Raw genomic sequence first — 5,579 nt, 5'->3', positions numbered from 1 at the left:
GGAAAAGAATTCCCACGGTGTTTTGTGGCCTCCCAGGGGATGAGGGTAGCTGTCTGGGAGAGGGAGCTCCTGCTTCAGCGGAGCAGAGAGCATCTCAAGGGCGTTCCGGCTTGGATGTGGGTCGGGCGTAATGCTTGGTTTACGGTGTTTAGATGGCAGAGCAGGCCTAGCTGGGCTCTCGATGGGTTTGCTGCCTGGGAACAAGGCCCGTGGAATGGCTAAGCTATTGCTGTTCATTGAGGGGACTTGTTTGGTATTTTTGCAGATGCCGAGGGAGGAGTCGTGCAGGGCGACGGAGGAGGGCCGAGGATAGCGCCGTAAGCAGGTGAGTTGGTGCGTGGTGTATGTAGAAGGAAGTGGTGACTGATGGCTCTGTGAGTGCAACATGGCAATAATATTGGCGGGTGCATGTGGTGGGCCAAGCGGGATCCGGGCACCGGAGGGGAACTGCACGGGGTGAGCAATGTTAGGTGCGCTGAAGTAGCGATGTGTCTCTCTGGGGCTTTGCAGTTAGTCATGAACAACCCGTGTTTGGGTCTTGCAGGTGGTGGTCGAGCTTGAACGTGGCAGTTGGATCTGATGGCGTCCAGGTAGGTGAGCTGGTGAGGAAAAGGTGCGAGTCTTAAACGGGGATTGGTGTGGGTAGCTTGACAGTTCTGCAGCCTCTCAGCAGGTGCCTTTCTGCTTGGATTTTTGCAGGTGCCGCCATCAGCCATCAGAGGGGAGGCGACGCATGGCGACGAGAGGTCCGAGAAGGTGAGGCGATTGCGGTCAGGGCGGCGGTTCCGTACCAAGGTGTTGCGTGGCAAGCGGGTCGAAGCGTTTCTGTTTGGTTTTTTAGATTGTGTGCGGCTGCCCTTGGGACTGGATGCGCGTTTGAGGTGAGCTGGGTCGCAGGGAGGAGGGGCGTGGGGCTGGGGAGATCTTCCTTTGGAAGTGCAGCGGTAACATGATCTCCCGGTATCCCTAGGGGCCGCCAGGGAGGACAACAGTGTGAGTCGGGCAAGGCTACAGAGCAAGTGAGCGGAGCAGCTGGGCGCATCTGAGGTAGACGGATGCAGCGGCCTAGGTCTTTGTAGAGCGACGGGATGCTGACTGACAGGGCTGTTGTGTGGGGCTGTGGGGCTTGCGATTGTTTTTATTTCTCAGATGACGAAGAGGCAGCTGGTGACTGGAGGAGTGACGTGTGCTTGTCCTTCAGAAGGAAGGGAAGAGGGAGACTCTCGGCCCCTCGAAAGCTAAGTTGAGGCAACGGTGCTGGGGAAGGGGTTGGGGGAGCGAGGGCGGCACGGTTGGCTGTGGCAGGAAGGGGTTTTAAAGAGAGCGTAGGGGAGAGGGTTGTCTAGGAAGCGGTCCCCTTTGAGCAGGGGAATGGAGCGGGTTCCTCTGAAATATGACGGCAGCGTGCCCCGGGCAGGGCCGTTCCAGGCTGTGCGTGTCGTTGTGTAGCGCGTCTGTGTGTTTGGTGTTGGGTGCGTTTGACCTTCCTCGGGTCTCGGTTGTTCTTCGTTCCGTAGGATCGAGGCGGGTGCCTCGGCAGCGTTACTAGGGCCCGGCGAGGCCCTAGTCGTGGGCACGGCGCCCATCGGGCGCTTCTCTTTTGGCGTCGCAAGCTCCTAGCGTGGATCGTTTTGGCGTCTCGGGTGGTTCTGGCCGGTGGTCTTGTGCCGCGCCGTTCCCGGCCGCGTGAGCGGCTCTGTTTGCTAGCTGTCGCTTTTAGGGACTGGCGCTTCTTCCTTGCATCTTCAGGGGCTGAGGTCTTGAAGGCGGGCTGCTTGCGCATCCATCTCGTCAGTTTTGAGAGGAAGCGCTTGTCCCCGCCCACGAAGGTCTCGTCGTTTTGTGGCGTGGCGCTAGGAGCACGCTAGGGTTCTGCGCGTGCTCTTCCCGGATGGAGGTTTCCTGTACGTGCGTCGTCGGTCTCGCCGAGTGACTCGGCTTGTTTTTTGAGGCGTGTTGTTGTTGGCGTTCCGTGTAGGGTTCGTCTGTGGTTGTGGTGTCTTGGCTTGGAGGCGCCCTGCCCGGGGGTGTCGAGTCAGGGCAAGGTGGCACGGGAGCTTTTGAGGTGAACTGGGGTGCAGCGAAGAGGGGTGTGGAGCTGGTGATTTTTTTTAGGATTTGCAATGGCAACTCTATGTGCTTTTATCTCTAGGGGCTGCAAAGGATGGTGACTGTCCAAGTCCAGCATGGGTAAGGAGCAGGTGAGAGGAGAAGCCAGGTGCATGTGAGGTGGGGGACGTTGCGGGGTAGGTCCTTGTGGAGCGTTGTCACCACCACAACGCTATCGAGTGTGGATTGTTGTGGGTTTTTTTTTTAGGTGAAGGAATATATGTTCCTCCCTTTGGTAACCATCATCTTTGGGTGACTGCATGCTACTAAATTTCCTCCGACACTTGTACGGTTGAATGCACGTACTGTTGTATTGGTGTATGTATATGCCTGCACAGATTCCTCCACCTCTTGTTTGTTGGAACATATCTATGTAGTTTCTATTGTGCAGTTCTTTATTGTTGTGTATCTGTATAGCTGTCCTGTGTGACTTGTGTGGCTGAGTGCGTGTACCTAGGCAGTTACCTCCGCTGTCTTGTACGGTTGCACATATGTAGTGCTTGTTGTACCCTGTTTGCCTATTGTAGTTGAGTGAACGTCCATAGTTAATCTACCACTGCGGCGTGGTGGAAGTATCCGCCCGTGTACATCATTGCTGCGTGTGATCGATTAGAGCCAGTGTGGTATCGTTGGATGTACATTGACGCATCCTTGCGTAGTGAGGTTGAGTGAATGCAGAAGTCAATATTGGCTGCCTGTGTTCTATGGGTGAATGTAGTTTGAAATGAACCAGGGACACGGGTAGTGACATATATTTTGTAGAAACCGTCTTTGATAACGTTGTGCAGTGTGGGGTGCTCACAGTGTTTTGAGGGTTGGTTTGGTGGTGGTAACTAACAGCAAACTTTTTCCACAGGATTAAAAATAAAATTAGAATAAAAAAACCCCAGCTAGGGGATTTTTTTTTTTCTCCCCCAGCTGGGGTTTTTTTTCCCCGGTCCCGGCCGCTCTGCAAGGCGACGTTCATCGCCAACGTTTGGGCAGAGGTCAGGCTCTGGGACGGGGTTTTGGCAGGCAGGGCAATTTTTTGAGGCACCTGGGAGCGGAGTTCCCAGGGAGCGCCGGAGGAGCAGGGTGACAGGTGGTGGACCAGCTCGGTGGAGAGGAAGGAGCGATAGACATGGTGGGCGGATGAGCGGTCTGTTGGAAGCCTTTGTGAGGTTGCCGAGTTGAATGCGTGCTTCGGTAGGGTTGTGAGGCTTGGCGGTACGGGGTTTTTGCAGGCAGGGCCCTTTTTTGAGGCCCTGGGTTGTGTGGGTGAATGTAGGTATGGGACTACATGCGTCCCTGGTATGTGGCAGTCCTTTGCATCTACCTCCTTTGATAGGGTTGTGCGGCATGGGGTGTTCACAGTGTTTTGAGGGTTGGGTTTGGTGGTGGTAGCTAACAGCAAACTTTTTCCACAGGATTAAAAATAAAATTAGAATAAAAAAACCCCAGCTAGGGCATTTTTTTTTTCTCCCCCAGCTGGGGTTTTTTTTCCCCGGTCCCAGCCGCTCTGCAAGGCGACGTTCATCGCCAATGTTTGGGCAGAGGTCAGGCTCTGGGACGGGGTTTTGGCAGGCAGGGCAATTTTTTGAGGCGCCTGGGAGCAGAGTTCCCAGGGAGCGCCGGAGGAGCAGGGTGACAGATGGCGGACCGGCTCGGTGGAGAGGAAGGAGCGATAGACACGGTGGGCGGATGAGCGGTCTGTTGGAAACCTGTGTGAGGTTGCCGAGTTGAATGTGTGTGTCAGTAGAGGTCTGATGTTTGGTGGTGTGGGGTGTTGTTGGAGATGTTCTTGTCGGGCTGAGATGCAGTCTTTGAAGAGGCTTAGAGATGGGGGATTTCTGAATCTGGGTTTTGTCTTCCATGGCCGGTGCTGGTTTCCTGAAGCGTTTATAGGCATTCTACAGCCAGTGTGTCAGGCAATGTGTAATAGGCACGTTTGGGTGGCTGTCCCGCTAGGCATAGGGTTTTGTGTGCTGTCTGGGTATATGGCATTGAAGGGATGTAGGATACGATAGGTCTGGCTCGGTGTGGATGAAATTGCATACAGTGGGTTTCGGGTATGGGGAGTTGGAGTAGGTGGCCATTGTTTAGGCGGGGCAGCTTGAGAACGATGCGGGTTTACGGTCATTGTGTATGCCTAGGGTGTAGGGAAGTACCTTTGGTGTGGTTAGCGTATGTTATAAGGATGCTGGTTTGTCTGTCATAGGGGCGTTGAAGTCTAAGGTCCGCAGAGATACGAGGAGGCGTGCTGTCAGACGATCGGTAGTACGCATCACAGAGGCAGTGTGGATTGGAAGAGGAGAAGTTATATTAGCAGAGCAGTAAGCGGACTACATAAGGAGAGCGAGCTTTGTGCCTAAGGTAACAGGGTCTGAGGCTTAGTTGGTAAGTGCTTGCTAGGAGCCTAAAGGAGTTCCAGTTCTAGTATAATTAGAGGACTATTGAGTAAGAGGCGACCCAATTAGTAGGGAGGGGAAGTATCGGACCTAGGGAGGTAATGTTATCCTTGCAGGAGTAGTGAATTATGGCAATGAGAGGAGACGGGTACTACTCAGTAGACGAATGAACGGTAGAAATGGATTTATCCAGGGGGAAAAAGGGGTTTAAGCGTAGGAGATGTTGTCCAGTACGGTGATTGTATAAGTAACAGCAAATAACTGCACGGGCCAAGCGCTACCACTTGGCCTCAGAGCAAGGACGAGATTGAAGCGTGGATGTAGATATGCGTAAAAGCACGTAGAGGTGTTGCTGCAAAGCTAGGTAAGGAACGACTCGATGCATAAGGGTAACGATGAAGTCGGTATTGGAGGGAGAGGAGCGAGGCAGGCCGAGTAAATGTAGTTGCATGAGGAGGAAAAGAAATGTTGCAGTAGTAGGTATCGTAAGTTGTGGAAACACGTACGTTGCTTACATGCAGCGAGGGCGGTTAGGTGTGGGGAGGCAGGGCACTTTGAGGTTTTCCCATTCTAAGGATATGGTAACAATGTGGTGTAGTAATGGAAACGAAGGCCGTTAGGAGTCATGCGTATCACGCCTCTGTTACATTGCAGGTGGAGAGGTCATAGAGGAATGCGATGGGTGGAAAAGCACGCTTTATGTCTGGTGTTTCCCAAAACCGGAGGCATAATAAAGGAGCATTACTAATACAATAATAAAGTAAATGAAAACACGTGTCTCATAGTTTTATTCAGGCCTCCTGTGTGTTAGTTGTGGGTGGGGTGTAATTTCTAGTGGGTGGGATGTAATCACAGGGCTCTACGTAGCCCTTAAACTCTATGGGAGGTAATGAAAGGGAAAAAAGCAGCAGTAGGGAATGGCTTTTGGCTCTTTTATTTTTTAATTTACTCAAACTTAAATGTTATCATTGAAAATAAAAAAATTTACTCCCAGAGCCAAAAGCTATTCCCTACTGCTGCACCACTCTTAATATTTTTAAATTTTTCTTTTTCCTGATGACATTACTACCAAATAAAAAAAAT

At 52.4% G+C, this 5,579-nt stretch overlaps 1 long non-coding RNA gene across 1 annotated transcript; it reads left to right on the top strand.

The window, feature by feature from the left end:
* Positions 1-1,990: 1,990 nt before the first annotated feature.
* LOC135311259 (uncharacterized) lies at positions 1,991-5,267 on the top strand. Its single transcript, XR_010371022.1, has 2 exons — positions 1,991-2,201; positions 5,151-5,267. It is a non-coding gene; the product is annotated as an uncharacterized LOC135311259 (long non-coding RNA).
* The last annotated feature ends 312 nt before the right edge of the window (positions 5,268-5,579 follow it).

Source organism: Phalacrocorax carbo, unplaced genomic scaffold, assembly GCF_963921805.1.
Source record: "Phalacrocorax carbo unplaced genomic scaffold, bPhaCar2.1 SCAFFOLD_61, whole genome shotgun sequence".
Taxonomy (NCBI): Eukaryota; Metazoa; Chordata; class Aves; order Suliformes; family Phalacrocoracidae; genus Phalacrocorax; species Phalacrocorax carbo.
The sequence above is the reverse complement of the archived record's forward strand: the minus strand, read 5'-3'. Positions and strand labels throughout refer to the sequence as shown.